The 22,391-nt window shown below is 38.2% G+C and overlaps 1 protein-coding gene across 2 annotated transcripts in view; it reads left to right on the top strand.

Annotated features, from left to right (window-relative positions):
• Positions 1–22,391, top strand: part of cpne5a (copine Va) — a 178,691-nt gene that overhangs the window by 12,813 nt on the left and 143,487 nt on the right. The gene's annotated exons all lie outside the window — the stretch shown is intronic.

Below are 22,391 nucleotides of genomic sequence, written 5' to 3' on the forward strand. Positions count from 1 at the left end.
ATCACTGATGGTCAGAAAATTAAAGTAATACATATGTTATGCTGACCATATATGGTTATTCATTGGATGGGCTCACTGTCTCTGTTCCAGTCAGCTCAGTCCAGCAGGTTGGGCTTGAAGTGTCTCAGTCACATGACAGGAATGATATACGGGGTTGTGTGTATGGGAATGTGCCCTTTTCATAAGTTGTTAAGCGTCCTTTTTCTTGAACATTCCTAACCTCAGCGGTCACATCAATAACGCTATCGACTGACAGAACCCGAGCCTTGTAAGCTTTTGTTATGGCTCCCTTTTGATTGAGTCGTGGCACTACACATCTTCACCTTTTCAGCGGGAAATGTCATATTGTGCGAGATCATACGAGCACTGAGTAATGTTTCCACCTCGGGCTGCTTTTGAGAAGCTGGAAAAACACAGCAGCGATAAATGTCAGCACATCCCCTAAGGTGGCTTGTTGGTGTTTTTTTTTTGCTTCTCTATTCTGCTGAATTATAGCTTTCATATTTTTCTGTTGTTTCTCTGACAGAAGCAGACGACATTACATGCAATTAGCATAATGTGACAGGCGTGTTCCAGTCCCTGTTGATAGGAAGAGAAAACACATCCTGTCTGATTAGTGGAAACACACTGGGCTTCACAAAGAGCTCCCTCTGTGGAGGACACGGGCTGGGAGTGTAATCGAGAGTCTGATGCTGCAAGCTTATGCATTAGCTGCCGTTTTAATGGAGATAAATTTGGCCAATCCAACTCAAAGTTAAAAAAAAGTACTTTAAAGTAACTCAGTGGCAGTTAATATAGTTCTGCAGCAAGTTCTTCTGGCCACGTCACGCGTCTTTACGTACTTGCGTCACACGTACAGCCTCTAAAAGAGGATCCGGCTCAGTTTTGCTGAACGGGAGCGGCTGGTGGAGCAATGGAGACATCAGAAGGGGAAACTCAGAGCTCATTCATAGCTCATTCACTCATAGTAAAAAACAAACAAACAAAGGAGTGACACAAGCTCCATAGCTAAAAAGGAATGTGATAGAGTCCGTGCTAAAACCAGAATCAGATTCCTCCGCTCTGAAAGGGGACCGCATCACACCCGCCCAGTTAAAAATGATTCTTCCGCATGCGCATTTGGTGCAATTTCCCATCCTCACCAGAGAGGGCCTTAAATCCCCCAAATCCCAAAACATTCAGACATCAGCTTTAATAGCAGTTTTTACATATTTTACTCATTATTAAATAACCTTATCTTTACAAATGATGATGATGATAAGGATGATGCTAATATCATTTGTTTTTAGTGCCTGAGAGCACAATTTAATACTTATTATAAGAAAAAAACAAAACCAGTTTGCAAATAGATGGTGTAAAGAGCTAATAGAAAAGTCTGAGCTTTACTTATTAAGAGTGCAAACATCAGGCACTCGCAAATGAAATTAGCTGTGTGGGTGTGGCCATGTCAGATCATACCTTCTGATCAGAAGTTTTTTTTTTATGCCATTGAATTTGATTTATTTATGAAAAATAATAAAATAATGTGGAACGAAACACTGTATATTCACGTTCAGATGCAAATTGTAATGGATCTGCATCATACCAGCATATTTTATTTATGTAAAAAAAAAGTAACCACCACTTGAAACCATTGTTCTCAGTGTTTTTAGTGTTTTCTCATCAGTTATCTTTATGGATGAATAAAACATAGAAAACATTGAGGACACTCTTCAGGTATCTCTGTGTTGATGTGTGACTGTGTGGAGAAGTGCCGCCACACTGTGAGCCACTCTGGCTTATTATCCTCGCTGTGGAAATTACAGCGGCTAGGTGGAAGAATTTATGTGCATCTTCTGGAAAATTCCTGCATCTGCTGGTGAGCCTGGGCTGGCTCCTCTTCGGCCTCGTGGCTGTCTGTGCCCTGACCCTGCAGGTGTGCAGACTGAGAGATTTTCCTCTGCTTGCTTTAGTGTGTCCATTCTTACTGGACTAAATCTCTTTACTAACATGTTTTCACACTTTCTAGATTCTTCTAAAATAGTCTTCAGTTTTCAGTTAAGGAAATGGTTCTGAAATTGGAGTTTAAGAAAATACTGATATATTGACGCATTGAAAAACTTGCGTTGTATGTATGTTTTGCAATAATGTACCGTATTTTATCAATTAACGTCTGTTTTCTGGTCTATTTTCATACATAAGGCACACTGGATTAATTCCGGCACATTTTAAGCGTCACTAGTAAGGAACAAGGGAGTCGCCAGGTTTCCCTTCTAATTCAGCAGGTCTCGCTGCTGGGGGGCACATAAGTAAAAAAAACTGTAATTCTTAAAAAAACATTTTCTTTCAAAGTCAAACTAGCACTGGCTATTAAAATACACAGATTTCTCTCCTGAAAACTGTTTATTTGAGTGAGTGAAGCACTTTCATTTACTTACAGTAAGCTTAGACTTCCAGTTAGCAGCAGCGCTAGCCGTGTTTAGCAGCACTTAGCGCTAGTAAATGCCGCTCAGTAGTGCTACACTAAGGAACCCTGAGTGTTACGGTAAGCCAGGGCGCTATCAGCTAGAGGTTTGTCCCACGTAGCTTGTTTTAACACAGTAAACACGCAGACTGTAGTCCAAAACACTCAAAAGAGCTAGCACTGCGGTTAGCGGCTAATGCTAATGCTGCTCCAGTCTTAAACTCCTGTATAACACTGGACTTTAGAGAAGTGGCTTTACTGCTTCTTAAAACCTGACTGGTAAAATTCATACATAAGGTGCACCGGGTTATAAGGTGCACTGGCGAATTTATACAAAAATTAAAGGATTGTTTTTCGCCTTATAATGCGGAAAATATGGTATATATTTTCAAAAACACAGTATACATTTTTAGTTATTTATTAATTTACATGTAAAGATCGGTGGAAGATGGTGGTTCACGTAATGTTGTGTGTTTAAACTTCAACCACTAAATGGCAGGGTTGTATTTCTACACCTTTCTCAAATTATGTTTTTTAGATTTTTCATATAATATGTGAGTTTTTATGGCTATTTAAAAATGAGCAATGGTTTAAGAGGATAGTTTACTATACAGTTGAACAACAGAACCAACCAGAAACAATCCTAATTCAAAATGTTCAAAACAGTTAACACATTGAAGAGCATAGAGCATTTTGTAGCTTGCTTTATGGACTAAAATGCAATATAAAAAAATCTAAATAGAACTAAATAATTAGACTAAACAACCACGCAGTATGTATAGCCTATACCGTTCATTAACAAGAAGTAAACTTTATATTATAGTACTGTAAAATTCTCATCACTTTCCGATTGGGGATGAGCCATAAATCGTGGAGATTAGTTCATTGAAAGAAGCCACATCTGGGAAAGCTATTAAAATTGGCTAAATCACATTTTATTTTGACCAAAGGTGCTCCATTTCCTCCTGCACCTCCAGCTCCCAGACTCCATTGCCCAGAATGCACCACACACTAACATCACTCTACACTGCCTCACATGACTGAGCTCATGACACCTCCCAGACCACAGTCACCTGAGTATTGATTTCACCAGGTTCCTCACTATACACAACCCTGCACTTCTCTCACTTCCTGCCAAATATTAGATCTGGTTCTGTCTGTCTATACAACACGTTTGTCTTGCCTGTTTATTATTTATTCTGTGCTCAACTGTCTTACCATTCTTGGTATGTTCTCTGCCCTTCGTTTTTGTAGAGTAGAAATAAAAAGTCGTATTAAAAATAATTACTCTAGTAAAGTGTAGATAACCACAATTTCTACTTAAGTAAGGTAATAAAGTATTTGTTTTTCGTTACTTGACACCTCTAATATTATGATACTGACTAAATATTTCTTTACATTTTTTCAAACTCAAAGCAGAGAGGGAACTGATGTTCAGGGACCTAATTACTGGAAATGGTGAAAAAATAAATGCGAACACTGAAGGGTTCCTTCTATATACCAAGCAAATGTCATTAGCTGTTCCCTGTATGTGAATGACACACATTGTCTTTTCTTTAGGGGATAATTTCTAAAGCAAATGGTCATTGCACAAGTTGAATAGCCAGCTATTGGTCAGATCTGCCCCTGGGAGTTGATATAAGATGGACGTTTCTTTTGTGCCTCACTGGTTTTTAAAGACACGGTCCTGCAGGGAAATTCAGCTTTTGATCAGATGCTCGGCTCGGCTCTGGTCTGGATGGTTGATGGGCATGTCAGCGAGGGGCTGCGCTGCTCTCAGTTCAGAAGTCAAATGCTTGGCCAGACTGCTAAGAGCGTCAGGTCTGAAAGGAAGCACGGTCCTTCTTCATGCTCGTCTTATCATGATGAGGGCCGAGAGATATCACTTCCAATTGGGAGGATGTATCTGAGTATCTGAGAGCCTGAATGGAGTGTCCAGTGGAATGAGTGATTACTTATGCAGGAAGAGATGCACGAGAGAGAAAAGACAGAGCGTGAGAGAGAAAAAGAGAGAGAGAGAGAGAGAGACTGACCGACTTTCTCTCTTGGGTGGTTTGAGGGGAATCCTAATACAGCAGAGATATTTCAGTATGCACTGCAATTCCTGCAGATATGTGAATATCTGGGAATAGGAGCCACTTGAACTGTGATTTTTTTTCTATGACAGTTTTATTCATTTTATTCAGTCTATTCTTTAGTTATAGTGATAGTGATATGACCATACATTGACAAAAAAAAAAAAAAAAAAAAAACACCAAACTGACAGAGCAGAGAAAGGACATTGAATGAAGTACAACTTTAATTAGCGTCTGCACAAGCAACCAATTAACATTGAATAACTTACTGCAGATTCCTGTGAGAAAGGAGCAAGAACCTGCCAATACAATATATGTATCATAATACAGGATTTGTTTAATATTTAAGCAACAGAATACAACAGTCTTATCACGAATAACATCATGGCTGTGATTTGGTCACTGGTTGGTTACTCAACTGGCAGGCTAGCTGTGCCTGCAGGACTGTGGTTAGGTTAGCGTAGCTTGCTTTAGCTCAGCATTAACTTCATTAGCTTAGCCTGGCTTGTTACCGTTCCAGCTATCAGACTGCCTTGGCTGGGTGCTAGCCTGTGCTAAGCTAACACTGCTGCTGCTGGAGGTGATGATTCAAAAATGTCTTGTGTGTATATGGCGCTACTCTGCAACGTGTCCGCGGAGTGATGCAGATTTAGTGTGAGAATGCCATGCTGTTATCACAAATATCAGCACGGTTAGAACACTTCTCAACCAATCAGATTAACTGTTAACTGTATAAAATGCAATACAGGAAGCTAGCCAATGTGTTGAAAACTCATAATATAAAATTGATGTGCATAAATCACATAAAAGTGAAACAAAAAATGTTATTAAATTTATTAAGAAATTTAATCTGAGTAATCATGGCAATATTCTGTGATTTAACTGCGATTAATCATATTGTTCTTCTTAAGGCGTAGGTTTTTTATAGTGGATATTTTAATATAAATAAAAGAATGAATGTAAGAAATGTAAAATGCAATTAGCCAACGTGGGGAGCTGGAATAAAGAAGTGATGACAAATTAGAGGATTTTTTTTACTTTATTGTAAACATCTCAGCTTGGTTGTAAGACTTTCTGAATCCACGCGGTCACTCGCTTCCTACTAATGCTGTAATGTTGTAAGGCCTGATAATTTTACAATTTATTAACAAGAAGAAATCACCAAATCAGATGCCTTAAAAGCACAGAATAGAGTTTATTCCTGCAGAGCTTCTCACACAGTGTCTCACTCCCCACCTTATCAGTAAAACGTCCTCTCTAATGTACAGTAGTACTGCCCAAATGTCTTTTTCTCTGCATGTGGTATGGCAAAGTCCATTTGTTTGGTGCGAAAAGAGAGTAAACAGTGTTGCCAACTTAGCGACTTTGTCGCTATATTTAACGACTTTTCAGACCCTCCAGAGACTTTTTTTGTAGAAAAGCGACTAGCGACAAATCTAGCGAGTTTTTGTGGTGTTACTGGAGACTTTTGGCGACTCTGAGCAGAAATATAAATATAAAAGTGTCTTCAGCGTGACACGAAAAAAAAACCTCACTGCATTTAACTCACACAGTTAGTCTCAGTCACTCATTCACCTCATTTATTACGTAGCCTGTCACTCACCTCCTCCACAGTGTCAGCCTCTTTGTAAAAAGCTATTCAACAATTTATCTACAATAGGTTTGAAAATAAAGAAAACTTAAGAAAACTATTTTTTTTAAATAAACTAAAACAAAAAAATAAAAAAATAAAAAAACAAACATAGAATAACGGCTAACTGCTGCTCTTATAATAACATTTAACAACACAGCAAAAAACTAATTCATGTAATTTACACAAAAAAATATTTTGAGACGTAACTGCCTATTTAAAAAGGAACAGAAGTTGTTTATTTGTTGGAGTTCATTTTTTTTACTAACTTTTTTCTCTCTCACAACGTTAATCCTTTACAGCTTCAAAAACATGTATTATGCAAATTAGGCGATGGCGTCATTTAGTGACTTTGAGGAGAGCCAATAGCTACTTTCCTTACTGAAGAGGTGGCAACACTAGGAGTAAATCTTTGTTTCAAAGGGCGTGTAGGTCACTCCTCATTCAGGTGTGTTTACCAATAGGGTCTTCTCTTGAGGTACAAAGACCACTTGTTCTTATCAAGCTCCTATAGTGATTCAACAGTGTCGACGGCTGACCCCAATTTTTAAGTACATTTTAAGAGCATTAATAATGAAGAAGAAAATACAAATAACACGATGTCATTACACTGAAATGTAACTTTCACCACATTTACTTTTTATTCAATCAGAAAACATCCTACTTGTAATGTACATGTACATGTAAACTGAGAATCAAAAACATAATCTAATACATCTCTATAAATATTGTAGTGGCCTCACTTATAAACAAGGCTGATTTTTTTTGTATATATGTACAGCTCTGACAAAAAAGAGACCACTTAAAATGATGAGTTTTTACCAAGTTGAAAACCTCTGGAATATAATCAAGAGGAAGATGGATGATCACAAGCCATCAAACCAAACTGAACTGCTTGAATTTTTGCATCAGGAGTAAAGGCATAAAGTTATCCAAAAGCAGTGTGTAAGACTGGTGGAGGAGAACATGCCAAGATGCATGAAAACTGTGATTAAAAAACAGGGCTGTTCCACCAAATATTGATTTCTGAACTCTTAAAACTTTATGAACATGAACTTGTTTTCTTTGTTGGCCGTAGCTCATGACAATCCCCCAGATGCCTAGCCCCAAAACAACATTAGCCCCTCAGAGATTAGGATCAGAAATCAGGGTAAACGGTAAATGGCAGTTATATTTCCTAAACTACTTACCTGATTATACAATATTTACTCAAAGGTGATATCTAATATGTTAACAGCCTCTGCTCTTCTCTGAAGGCTAATTTTCTATGTTTTATTCCGAACATTGCTGTTAGCATTTGATTGGATACGACCCTACGAGCATTAGAGTCTTAGATTCCGATTCCTAATCATTGGATGATTAGTTCTGGATTAGTCTTCCTCATCCTGGTGAAATTCAGCAGAGCTCCATAATTATTCCAAAGACCACAATGCATCAGCTATAATGCTTCTCCTTTTAATGTATTGTGGTGGTGTTAATTAAAGGAGGAGGGGCTTAGGAGTTTACAACAGATCAGTTTTCCAGTTTGCTGGGGTTATGAGAGGTGTTTGTTTCTATGTAGCAGTTTAAAGGGTTATTTTGTGGGGTTTATTGTGTTGTTTGTCTTATTCAGTCTCCTGGTGTTGGGTTGGAGGGTGAATAAGGTTCTCCCTCAAATCGGCCACCGTTTTTTTGTCACATCTTTTTATTGGTGGTCATTTTCCTTTTCTTTCCAGTTTAAATAAAATTTGCTGAACAGGACAATGACCTGACATCATTATTCTTTCTCCAGTGATACTAAAATATTCACAGTACCTTTATATTCATATGCTTTTTCAATGTTTCTTCTTATCAGTCAGTCAATCAATCAATCAATCAATTAACCTTTATTTTGCCTCAGAAGTACATTGAGGACAACCCTCATTTTCGTTGTAGCCGAGCAGTTACAAAAACAGGGATTGACATGACAAAGAAAATAATAGCTAAATTGAATTATAAAATAACAGTAAATAAAAAAAGGATACCACTTTAAAATAAGACTACCTTTATAAAGGGTTTATACATGGTTTACAATTAGTTTATTAATGGTTAATAATTAGGTTGTAAATGCCTTAAAAATCATTAATAATCAGTTATAACATATACATAGAAAGGGCAACAATATATACGGCTGTGGGTTCACTATTTGGTGAACAACAGGTCATTGTTGCCCTTTCTATGTATGTGTTATAACTGATTATTAATGTGTTTAAGGCATTTACAACCTAATTAATAACCATTAATAAACTAATTGTGAACCATTTATAAACCCTTTTTAAAGGTAGTCTTATTTTAAAGTGGTACTAAAAAAAGATAGATACAAATTTAATACTTATTATTATAATAAAACTTGGTTTAATTGATAAGAAATTAAGATCAAAAGAAATAATATTAATACAACAACAATGAGTTAAAATTAAGCTAAAAATAACTTTCACATAATACATAAAAAATACAAATATATAAATAAATGAACAAAAAAAATAAAAGCAATAATAAAAATAATAATAGTAATAATAATCAAAGAAAATCATAATTAGTTTAAAAGCAATAATACAAAACTATTAAATAATATTAATAATAAAATAAGGAAATAAATAAAAAGAAAATAAAGAACTAAGAAAAGAACTAAAATAATAATAAAAAAAATAAAAATTAAGAATAAATAAGATTAAGTAAAACAGGTACAGGCTGTCTGAAGGTGTTTAGATATTAAATGTTCAGTACTGTACTGTGATGCATTGTGGTAGTGTTTTCTCTACATACTCCACGGGTTCCTGAAATGAGTCATATTTCTGAGTCAGACAGAAAACTGTATTTGACAGAAATCAAACTCTGTATTGACGGCTGACGGTTCAGTAGTTTACGCAGTGGATCTGCCTGCTTTCCTCACCAACATCACAGAGGAGGCACCTCCGTTACGCTGGTGAGTAAGCAAACAGATGGTGGGAAGAAAACATCTGTTGGAGGGATCGATGGTCAGAGTGAGGGCTGGGCCAATCGTTAATAGAGCTGGAAGATTGTGTGTGTGTTTGTGTGTGTGTGTGTGTGTGTGTGTTTTCTTCGGTGGACATGTGAATTTGTGTGCTTGTGAGTGAGTGTGTGTCTCTGGGTGTGTTTCTTCAGCGAAAGCAAGGCAATTAGAGCTCCATTCAGCGTTCCCATGTGAGATCTTATAGATGTTTCTGATCCTGACAGCTCTGAGCATTCTGTGTTAGGTAGCTGCTTAACATGTTTAACATGTGACTATAACCTTTGTTTGTTTAGATTTTTGCAGATTTGTTTAAACTGATATTAAAGAAAATGTACAGTGTTATGAAAAAGTTACAAATTACAGATTAAATATACAAAAAAAAAAAATATATATATATATAGGGGTTAGACAATGAAACTAAAACACCTGGTTTTAGACCACAATAATTTATTGTCCCGACGGACAGTTCTGGTGGAAACAGGTGAGTTGGGGTGCACATTAAATTTTTATGTTTTTTGGATACAATCCGGGTTAGCACCCGAACATCCCTTTCAGACAGCTTCCTCTTACAGCGTCCACAGTTAATCCTGTTGGATGTGGTTGATCCTTCTTGGTGGTATGCTGACATTACCCTGGATACTGTGGCTCTTGATGAATCACATAGACTTGCTGTCTTGGTCAGAGAGAGAGAGAGAGAGAGAGAGAGAGAGAGAGAGAAAGAGAGAGAGAGAGAAAGGGAGAGAGAGAGAGAGAGAGAGAGAGAGAGAGAAAGGGAAAGAGAGAGAGAGAGAGGCATTAAATACTGCTTAAAGTGCTCTAAGTGTATTTTTAGTGTATTAAGGTGTACACAATATGTACATTTACCATATACTTTAACATACTTAAATATACTTATGTTTGAAGAAGTTGTACGAAAAAAGCACTCAAAAGCTTAAATATAGTTTAAATATAGCTTAATTTCAACCGAAATATACTTAAGTTGCCATAAGTTGTAAGAAGAAAAATAGTACATTTAGTATGTATTTAAGTACATACTTTAATTCAGAAAAGTATGTACTTTTCCATCAGCATCGCCATGAGTAGGATTCTTGGTCCTTTAAAGAATCAATTTTTTTCAGCTTCCTTACTAACAACTTCCCACAAGATAGAACCTAATATGTGGATGTTCCCAGGCCATCCCCTGAGGTAAAATCTCTTGTTAAATTTACATACTGCTATGCCATGACTTTTAGCATGCCAGTGTACAGGATAGCAATAGTTACTATGTTAAATAACATAATAAAAGGTCAGTTCAAGTCAAATCTTTCACATTTTGACTGAAAATTAGAGCTAACCGTTCCAGATACTTTCCCAGTGAATTGATGCAAAACCGATAGAAAACAATAAAGAAGAGGTTAAAGGCTTTGGACCGGGTTGAGTCGGGTTTCCAAAAGTAAAATGCCACAAGAACCACACAGGGACCGTTTGCTCTTTCTCAGACCCTTATTAAACTCTGTACAAAGCCTTTTCAATTAATCATTGGCAATTATTTTTATGCATTGGTCAAACTTAAGACCCTAAGGCTTAAGCTTAACCCTTGTACCACACACACACACACACACTCATGAATCAGATAAAGCATGGCGGTAATTCTCTGTAAATGAGAATCATTTATCATTGCACTGTATGAGTGATTGTGCAGCATGCTGCTTACCTTGTATATGGCAATAAAGGCTGATGAGGACTAATGGCGCCTTAGCAGGGCCTTCCAGTTTAGTGGAAAACCGATATTTAGATATAGGAAAGTATATGAAGTATATATTTAGCTATAGCTATAGCTACAGTCATGCCTAGGCTTTAATGATGCTGTCTAAACAGTATATGTGTTGTTGTTGATTGGTTGCTGAAGTGCTGACTCTGCTGTTTCACCAGAGCTTCTCTGAAACTGAAGAGTAAGAAGGTGCATTGTTCACATTTGAGCTAATGAAACTTCATAATGGGAATTCTGCTTCTGCCAGGGAACGCTAGAAATTGCCTTCACATGAAAAAAAAATTCAGTCTGGAAAGATGCCAGGGCCTGACTGAAAATTGTGCTGGGGTGCCCATCCTCTCCGTTCACCCCGGGGATGCTTTCAGTGGCCGGGCCGAGCCGGGCGCTCACTCTCAGCCTTGCCCTGTGCTGTGCACCGCATCGATCAAAATGTAGTAACAACAGACCCAGTTCTGCTGACCTGAATATCGTTGCTGCTACATAAAAAAAAAACATAAAAAAACTTGTATATGCTAGGTTTTCGCTTTTTGACAAAATATATACCTGGCAGTTGATCTCATCCAATATTGGATCAGAGTTTTGTGCAGTTTTATGATGAATCGACCGATTGAAATGCTAAAAAAACCCTGAAATAAAATGATTTTATTTGACTTCTATTGATTTAAGCCCTATCCGGATGTGATTCATTTCTCAGGGGGTTCTGGGGTAATGTTCTCTTTTATATGGGGGTCCTCTGTGATTTTTTTCCATCCGGAACGACCATGTACGTGGTTTTCTCAGACGTTCTCAAAAAAAAATAAAAAAATACAGGCTGAATTACCTATTGTTTCTTTTTGCTGAACTTAGTTTGGTCCTCCAGTAATTTAAGTCCCGTCCAGACTGACATCTCTGAGTTTAGTCACCTCGCTTTTAATAAAATAGCTATTTGTCAACTGACACGCACTGTAATTACAGTTTAGGCGTGCGTTTCCATGGAGATCCATGTAAACACAACAGCGAGTGGAAATGGAGGAGCTACAGAACGCAATGTCATGTGACTGAGAAAGCCAAAAAACTCACTGGTCCTCCTGTTTTTTCAGTTGCAGTCCAGATGCAAGACTTTTATCACTGAGTAGAAGTGTGAAATATTTTTCTCAGACTTCCCTCTGGAAACTAATCCCATCCAGCTAGTGCTATTTTCCTTTTTCTGTTAAGTAAAGTAATATAAAGTCCATCACACATCAGATATAAGGAGGGCTGATGACCACTGTCTGATGGCCGCTCCATAATTAAGTTGGCTTGGAAAAGCCAACTTCTTGTTCTTCGTAATCTTCTTATTCTACTTTTTATTATTATTCTCTTCGCAAAATTTAATCGACTACTCCTCCTAGGGCTTTTGACGTAGAATCACAAAAGGACCTATACCCGAATAGGTTGCTTGTGCTTTTTTAAGCAATACATCGTACGGTTTTCGTAAAAACTTCGTAAACGTACGCTTTTTTTTCCCATAGGAAATGAATGGGGGACAACTTTGAACGTCTGTGTAGGTAACAATTTTTGACATATAAAGACAAAAATCGGACGGCCTATAGAACTTACCGCGTTCTTTCCGTAAAGTTTAACGTTTCGACGATACGTCGTACGGTTTTCGTACAAATGTCGTACGAAGTTTTCCTATAGAAATGAATGGGGGGCCCAAAGTTCTAACTCGCACACGAGCAGCTCTGCGCACGGAACCCCTTCTCTCCCCTGCTCCTCCAGTACTGTGAGTGTATGGAGGAGCTGCTGTATGGAGCAGCTATCAGTCAAAAGTTTGGACACCCCGGCACCCCAGCCAGGGTTTAGCAACCATCTATTAACTGTTTAGCAACCACCTGGAAAACGTTAGCAACTGCCTAGCAACCACTTAGCAACCATGTGGAATAGTTAGCAAATGCCTAGCAACCAGTTAACAACACCTTAGCAACCACCTGGAAAACGTTAGCAACTCACTTAGCAACCACTTAGCAACCATGTGGAATATGTTAGCAACTGCCTAGCAACCGCTTAGCAACACCTTAGCAACCACCTGGAAAACGTTAGCAACTGCCTAGCAACTGCTTAGCAACCACTTTAGAAATGATCACAACTGCCTAGCAGCCACTTAGCAACCATGTGGAATATGTTAGCAACTGCCTAGCAACCTCTTAGCAACCATTTTAGAAAAGATAGCAACTGCCTAGCAACCAGTTAGCTACACTTTAGCCACCACCTGGAAAACGTTAGCAATTGCTTAGCAACTGCCTAGCAACCGCTTAGCAACACCTTAGCAACCACCTGGAAAACGTTAGCAACTGCCTAGCAACCACTTAGCAACACCTTAGCAACCACCTGGAAAATGTTAGCAACTGCCTAGCAACCACTTAGTAACCACCTGGAATACATTAGCAACTTCCTAGCAACCACTTAGCAACCACTTTAGAAATTATAGCAACTGCCTAGCAACCAGTTATCAACACATTAGCAACCACCTGGAAAACATTAGAAACTGCCTAGCAACAGCTTAGCAACCACTTTAGAAATGAAAGCAACTGCCTAGCAACTACTTAGCCACCACTTAGCAACCACCTGGAAAACGTTAGCAATGGCCTAGCAACCACTTAGCAACCACTTTAGAAATGATAGCAACTGCCTAGCAACCACTTAGCAACACCTTAGCAACCACTAGGAAAATGTTAGCAACTGCCTAGCAACCACTTAGCAACCACTTTAGAAATTATAGCAACTGCCTAGCAACTGCTTAGCAACACCTTAGCAACCACTAGGAAAACGTTAGCAACTGCCTAGCAACCACTTTAGAAATTATAGCAACTGCCTAGCAACCACTTAACAACATCTTAGCAACCACCTGGAAAATGTTAGCAACTGCCTAGCAACCACTTAGCAACCATGTGGAATATATGTTAGCAACTGCCTAGCAGCCGCTTAGCCACCACTTTAGAAATGATAGCAACTGCCTAGCAACCAGTTAGCTACACTTTAGCCATCACTTGGAAAACATTAGCAACTGCTTAGCAACCACCTAGCAACCACTTAGCAACCATGTGGAATACGTTAGCAACTGCCTAGCAACCGCTTAGCAACACCTTAGCAGCCACCTGGAAAACGTTAGCAACTGCCTAGCAAACGCTTAGCAACCACTTTAGAAATGATCACAACTGCCTAGCAACCACTTAGCAACCATTTTAACTTTTCAACGTTATTAGCGTACTTTTCCAAGCCAACTTAAAGTTCGTTCACGAACTTTGCCTTTTCTAGTTTTAAATGTAGTTGTTGATTGGAAAATAATCTAAGGGGTTGGGCAGGTGCAGAATTATTCCATCTTTTCCTGTATTGTTTCACTGTACTTTATTTCAGTGGTATCATCTCCGTCGGTATGACCTGTCCTCTGTTGAAGAGGATTTTATTTTAGATGCTGCAGTAGAACAAGCTCTCATACTTTCATTCCTCAAGGCCTTTGACTTTTGAATGAAGTGGATTCGATCCTGAACATTCCCGCTTGTCTAGTTAGGTAGCTAAACTCTTCAACTTCAGCTCTCCAGTCCTGAATCATGGCTTCTGCCTCTTTGAAGCAATGAGAGTTAAACTGTATGCTGAGGAGGTAAGAGACTATTTTGATCACTCCGGCGGAAATAGCTTCTCCCACATGAGGGTGCCAATTACAGTGCTATTGGGTTCTTGGCGAGTGTGGATGGGAGGGGAATTGGATCAGAGGTCCAGTGGTGTGAGGCTGCAGGTTTAAAAAACAGAGGAGAACATCTCTGGCAAGCCAAAATCACCATCGTTTGACATGAGATGTGGTACTTGTGGTAGTGGGGACCAATTATTCATGTGGTTGGAACAAGCGTACAATGGGTTAACCAGTAAGGTACGCAGTCCTGGTGTTGATATGGTGTCTGAATGTGCTGAAGACACTCCAATGTCACGGACCCATCTTGCTTTTATAGTGAGTTTGCAAGATATATTTAATTTATTAACGTTAAGGATAGGAATTTTAATGTCTCCCCCTGAAGCGCTAAGTTTAAGACCTCGGATTGAACTTCACTCCTGACTGAAATGTTGCAGAACTCCTGGCAGGGTGCAGTCATGCCTCAAGACCCTAAGGAGCCAATTTAAGCTTTGCATTATGAACACGTCAAAGCTTTGACCTGTCTACCTGTTCACTGGTGTGTTTCATTTCCCTACAGTCAGCACTCTATATGGCAGTCGGGGTATAAAACTTTTAAGGTAGATTTTTATTCTTTCATTTATTTAAGAGTTTGAGCTGAGGGCCTGTTAAAGGATATATACAGTACATCAGTAAATCATAAAATGATTTGACAGCATGAGAAATACAAATAAAATAATGATAACAAATACAAAACAGTGTTTCTTACATATTTTATTGTGGGTAGTGTTTCAAACTTCATTAATTTAATTAGATTTAATAAAATACTGTTACAAAAACATTGCTTGTCCTTCTCATAAAACCCTTTATAGATGTTATTGCAGCCTTTTTGTCTGCATCCATGCCTTTGCAATGTGTGCAGCATGTGGTTTTGCATTGTCTTTTTTAAAAAAATGCATGAACATCACATAAAAAAGATGTCTTAAAGGCAGCATATATTGCTCTAAGATCTCAGTGTATTTTCTGACTAATGCTGCATTACAGAAGTGTACTGACACACTATATTCCAGAACGTTGAACACATTCTCTTGGACTTGTGGCTGATAACAGCTGGGATTGTTCTTTTTGTTTTAAGTCTGCAGCATATGACATGAATTTATTCCAAAAAACATATCGTGGTTGTCTTTCCACAGTGCATCCAGGGCCCCAGAAGAGTCATGGTTGACATAAGGTCAATTGGTACTTTTGGCAGTGTGGGCAGTGTGCCAAGTCCTGCTGGAAAATGAAATCCTCATCTCCATAAAAGTTGTCAGTAGCAGAGGGAAGCATGAAGTGCTGTAAGATTTTTTGGGAAAACAAAACTGCACTGACTTTAGACTTGATAATAAAACACAGTGGATCAACAGCAGCAGATGACATGTCTCTTCAAACCATCACTGATTGTAGAAACTTCACACTAGACCTCAAGCAGTTTGGACTGTGTGTCTCTCCACTCTTCCTCCAGACTCTGCTCCTTTGGTTTACAAATGAAATAAAAAAAAATTACTGATGATCAGTGATGGTTTGGAGAGTCATGTGATCTGCTGGTGTTGATCTACTGTGTTTTATTATCTGTTGCATTCATACATTTCAGCCTTCGTCCTCAGTGCCCTCAGCCTTTATTAATAATTAATGATTGGTGGAATCTACAGTAATCCCCTGGTTTAAGCTGGAGATGTGCGCTGTGGATATGTGGAAATGGATTCGGAATAAATCACGGAGCTGAGTATCATCACAACGGTAATGAATCGCTGTGGAAAATATTACAAAATGTGCACTCATAGGATTTGTGAGACTCGGCTACTTGGTACAGGCCTATTATTTCATATTATTTCATAACTCTAGATGCAGAGTTTTGCTCAGTGTCTGAAACAGAGGCTTTTGGTTACATAATAATAGTATTTGGCCCTTTTATGTACATCAATCAAAAGCTGCGTTCGGCTCTCTTTGTTATTCCGCTCCGAAATACAATCGTAAAACTGGATCTCCAACAGTCATCCGAAATGACTGCTTTTGTATAGGAATGTGTGAGGGGTTTCTGACTGAAACGGCAGCTGTTTCCAGCCGAAGATGAACTTGTTGTGGCGTCTGGGTATAATTACCCGACCGTGAAGAATCGGGAAGCTAATTGAAGAAAGTGAATGTGTTCAAACTGCTTTAGTTGAGAAGTGACAGGGCTTTGTTTCCCACCGACGTCTGTTCGCAGGAGATTAAGACTGAAAAGCTGCTGGAGAGGCGAGTATCTAGCGTTCCTCTTTGTTTGCGTGGGTCTGTTCCTGGATCCTCTGAAATGTCAAAAAAAAAATGTAGAATCCCAAGTCATACATAAAAAGTAAGAAGATGTGCTTCTGTGACATCAATAAAGGGAATAAAGTTAATTAAAACCAGATAGAATTTGGCCCAACGTGGTGTTATTGACTTATAACGTGGTGTTAATGTGTCCTGCTAATTTCCCATGTGTGCGTGATTATCATATTGCTTACTAGCCTAATGGGTAATAGAATCTACGCCAGCCAATTCAACATGCAGTTTGAAATACTGCATTGCTGAGAATACTTTTTGATTCAGTTTGACAGAGCAAGAGCGCTGTTTTCAGTAGAGCTGTGGTTGGGTTGCTATGTCTAGTGCTTTAGTTTATACACTGAATACTTATGCAATGGAAGTTTTACTTCAGGAGTTATGTTAAACACCGGCCACAGTGCTCATGGCAAGGCCATGTTAATTATCGAAGTTTGATTAGGGTCTTATAGTGGGTGCCATATGCCACAGTGATGGCATAGGTACTTTAAAAAAGTAATCTGGTTACTGATTACTCATTTAAACAGTAACTTAGTTACTTAATGGATTTCTTGATTTTAAAAGTATACTAAAGTTAAAAGTAAAGTTACTTACAAGCAGAGGTGGAAAAAGTACAGATTTTTTTAAATTAAGTAAAACTACCTTTACTTTGCTAAAATTCTACTCAAGTAAAAGTAAAAGTACCCATCTAAAAACCTACTCGAGTAAAAGTAAAAAAAATACTCAATTTAAAATATACTTTGAGTAAAAGTTACATAGTTACTTTTAATTATTTGATGTAAAAAGATCATAAGACGTATGATCATAAGTTAAATTGTTTTTAATGAACTATTATTCCACATAACAATTTGGACCTTTCAGGCAGTATTTGTTCAGACCAGCCCACAAAAAAAATTCAAGAACAAGTGGCATAGATTTCTATGATCCAATTTTTTTCTTTACTTTTAAAAAATACAGTTTGTGTATTAGTTTTCAAAGTTATGGTCATATAGGTAACTATAAACTGTATTTTTACAGTTTTACAGTTCATTGTTATATTTTAACTTGCCATTGCTGTGCTTTAACTGCTAATTAAATGTTTTTTTAAGCAGATTGTTTAATGATAAAAATACTTACAACCACATGCTTTCTCAGGTTTGATGTGGAAGTTTTGAAAGCTGACAGCTCTTTCCGGCAGGGCACATTTTGTATTGAATGAGGTTGTTATTGCCTCGTTATTGCACACTCAGTAATCGGGGAGTTTTCCAATGTAGCAAAGTAGATTACTTAACTAAAATAACCTATTTTAAAAACTACTTTAAAAATGACAAATTACTCATAAAACCTACTCAATTACAGTAACTTGAGTAAATGTAATTCATTACTTTCCACCTCTGCTTACAAGTTACTTTATTAGTTACATGCTCCCTGCTGCCTCAACATAACAGCTTTGCCAAAACTTATTTTATTGGAAGCTTCGCACCACTTTTGGGGATTTGTCCTGTAAGTGGGCTGCCGTGTGACTCCAAACATTGCTTCAAATATGACGTTGTGTTCTTTTAAGAGAGGTGGAGAGAGGGGGCTCACTGTGTATGTGTGTGTTCAGCCCTAGTGCCAGTTTTAGCCTGTTAGCTTGTTAGCTCACTAGCCTGTTATTTTATTGTTATTTCGTTTACTTCTGTGGAGACAGAGATGTAAACTCTAAGGTATTTGAAGCTGTCTACATTTTCCACTGCAGCTCAGTTGATTTATATAAGGTGGTAGCTCCTCTTCTACTTTTTGCCGCAGTCCACTATTAGCTATTAGCTCCTTTGCCAAGATAGCAATGAACTTCTGACAGTAGACAGACTGTTGTCCGGGTGCTGATCAGTGGTGCACTTGTGTTTTCTGCCGCCAAGGTAGCAATACACCTGCAATTTACCTGAACACAGTTCATTTCCAGACCACTACACCTATCAATGTTGTGCAGTGGTCAGACTCTACCATCATCAATGCTGCTCCAAGATCTTGGTGAAAAATGAATGGAAACCGGATTGAAATAAATCTTGTAACATTGCAGAAGCTTATTGACACAATGCCACAGTAAAAGTGTGCTACAATCAAAGATAAAGGTGGTCCAACAAAATGTTAGGCTTTTTTTTTGCCCAGGCAGTTTATTTTCTACTACTGTTTTCTACTTGAAACTTGGTATTTGAAACTGTCTACATTGCTCACTGCAGCTCCGTTGATCCATATGGTGGGGTTCAGCTTCTCTCCTGCTTTTTTTTGCTGAAGTCCACTATTAGCTCCTTTGTCTTTGAAGGTCTTTTGAAGGTTGTTTTTTCTACCCATACTGTGGTAAGTGGTCCTTGTGCAAGAAAACTGGAGATCCAGGAAAAAAAGTGCAATATGAAGAATCATATCTATCTTCTAGCTTGAGTGTTTAGTGTTGAGTTTGGAGGGAATAGCAGTGTTAGATGCTGAGCTGTAATCAGTCAGACGCATTTTAACATAATTATCTCTTCTAGTCTCCAGGTGAGACAGCGTTGTGTGCAGCAGAGTGGCATTGTTTGTAGAGCGGTTATGGTGGTATGCAAACTGTAGTGGGCCCATTGAGTCCAACAGTAAAGAGGTGATGAAATCTGTGACCAGTTTTTAAAGCACTTTCAGTGTTTTCTCTTGGATGTTTAAACAGCAACAGCTGTTCAGCATCGCTAATCATGATTGGTGTTAGTTTACTGCTGAAAAGAGTTTCCAGCTGAAAGATATGAGCTGTACAGGGCTAGGATAGTAACGTTACCTGAGGCAACTTGGTTTTAGCATTTGTTTGTTTACCACAGTACTGTCTTCCTAATTCACATGTCTTCAACGCTAGGTTTCTGTGGTCTAAATATGGCTTTAATTTAATTATATTCTTAAAAAATTGTAAGGACATTGAGGAATTAAATGATGATCTGATTCACAATTTTCTTTTACTTTTTTAAACTGTGAAGTCTGTTATTTTTATTCTTTTTGATATTCTACCTGTCTCCCATTTTTCCAATCTCCCTGTCTACCTTACTTCTCCTCTTACTCTATCCTTTGTTTAAAAAAAAAAAACACTGATTTTTTTATTTTGTAATTGGAATTACATGACATTTCTCTGATTTCTAAAGAAGTTGTGGCAATAATTTTGTGTATGTAACAAACATTGGGCCCAATTTTAGTGATCTATCTTTAGCCATTTGTGTCACTTGCAATTTCCTTTAAGAACAAGGTGCACTTGGCTGGACTTTGGCGGATTGGTATTTTAACGGTGCAGCAATTCTGCACTTTTCAGCATAGAAAACTGACATTTAAAGGAACAACTATGTATTATTATTAAGTTAATTGTAAAAGTTGGAGGTTGGGTTTGTGCACTGCTGCAGGTCCTTATGTGTGTAATGAGCAATAAACGTCTGACTGTTGACTGTTGTCAGGGTTCTAATTGGTCAGTGGTGCACCTGTGTTTTTCACTGACAAGGTAGCAATACACCAGAAATGTACCTGAACACACCTTATTTCCAGATCACTATGCTCATTAGCGTAGATATATTCACAAGCATCTTTTCTATTTAAATGATGCAGACAGAAGGTGTCAAAATAGACTGCTCGTGGGGTGTAAGATAGCTGTGCACCTTGCATACTTGCTTAGGGTGTAAGATTAGGACCATTGACATTATCGCAGTTTTCGTTTCGTCTACTGGGTGATAGTTGTTGTTGAAGTTTTTGTTGAATCAATTTTTTTTATACTAATTAATACTACTAAATATTAGTTAAGACTACTAAAACTACATAAAATTCAAATAATAAAAAACAAAAAATATCCCAGAGTATTGTTGTCTTTGAGGATTTTGCTTGGAAAGTCAACCAAACATAATATAAACATGATTTGCACACGTTTGCCATCATGAAGTGTTGCTCTTGTGATGTAGTCAGCAAAAGCATGGAAGGAGAACTCCGGTGTAAAATGGTGTACACTTTTGTTCTAGTAAAACATGATAAAAAGTACTTACCTTTGATGAATAGCACACCTCCGTTCTCCCACAGTGTTCAGAGATCCAGAATTTTTAACATCTTATCCAAACACCCTTCAGACTGGGTGACACGGGGCATAATTTGATCTGATAAATCTCTTTTTACACCATTATCCAGGCTCAAAGTATCTCCACACCTCCTTACTAGTATCCAGGAGTAATGGCGGCGCTCGGAGCTGAAGCTAGCATTATGCGATATAAACAGTGGTTTTTAATAAGCTTCTTGTGCACTTTTTAAGTTATTAATGCCCCGTTTTAAATGTCAGGGCCCTCCGGATTCTAGCAAGGAGGTGTGGAGCTACTTTGAGCCTGAATAACGGTGGAAAAAGTGATTTATCAGGGCAAATTATGCCCCGTGTCACCCAGTCTGAAGGGTGTTTGGACAAACTGTTAAAATATCTGGGTCTCAGAATGCTGTGAGAGAACAGAGGTGTGATATAGTTCTCCTTTAACTTCAGTACAGTTTGTTCCTGTAGTCAGTAAAGTGAATTCAGCTGATATACTCTACAGTATTAGTCTGTAATGTATCATTCTCACAGCTAAAGTTATTAAGATCAATATGGATACAGTGTACAGATACAGTAGACAGGGGATTTATATTTTAGCAGCTCGACACACTGGTTCAGTATTTGCAATGAATCATCACAGCTCTTGCAGTGCTGCAGTGCAGAAGATCAGGCTGGGGTGTGTTGTTCGCTCTGTGTTTCTATTCATATTCTTGCTCTTCCTCCTTGAAGCTTAACTTTAGAGTCACTGCACACTGCAGCACTGTCTGCAGCACTGTCTGCAGTCCCCACACACAAGAAAAAAAAAATCAGCTTTTACAACAATGAAGAAAATGTATATATTTAAAATATATATTTATTTATAGTGAAACAAAGCCCTGGAGCATTATTTTAATTAAAAAAGAACAAATATGATTTAATTATGTAAGAAATATAGTGTGAAATACTGTATATCAGTGCTAGTAACACAACATAATGCACAGCATACGTAGTAAGATAAAGAAAAGTAGAAGTTCACAATGCAGAACATTTATTTTGAAACAATAGAACAATTTGAAGATCCTTAAAAACAGGGGGTGCAGAGTGTTCCAGCAGACTAAAGCACTGCCACTATGATCAGGAGATTGTTGGTTTGAATCCTGGTGATGCAGCTAACCATCAGCTGCCAGAGCCCTGAGAGAGTACAATTGGCCTTGCTCTCTCTTTGGGTGGGTAGATGGCACTCTCTCCTCTCATCACTCCTAGGGTGATGTTGATCAGCACAAGGCGTCTGTGAGCTGATGTATCGGAACCGAGTCTTTGCTCTTTTTTCTTCCGAGTGCACTGTGATGCTACACGGTAATGCTGCATCAGCAGCAGTTCAAAAGGAGGTGGTGGCTGACTTCACATGTATCAGAGGAGGCATGTGCTAGTCTTCTAGCACATGCCTTGTGTTGTGACATCACCAGTGATGGGAAATATACAGCTTAGTAGCTGCTGAATGGTTGGTATAATTGGCCTAGCTAAATTGGGAGAAAATTA

Source organism: Astyanax mexicanus, chromosome 12, assembly GCF_023375975.1.
Source record: "Astyanax mexicanus isolate ESR-SI-001 chromosome 12, AstMex3_surface, whole genome shotgun sequence".
NCBI lineage: Eukaryota > Metazoa > Chordata > Actinopteri > Characiformes > Acestrorhamphidae > Astyanax > Astyanax mexicanus.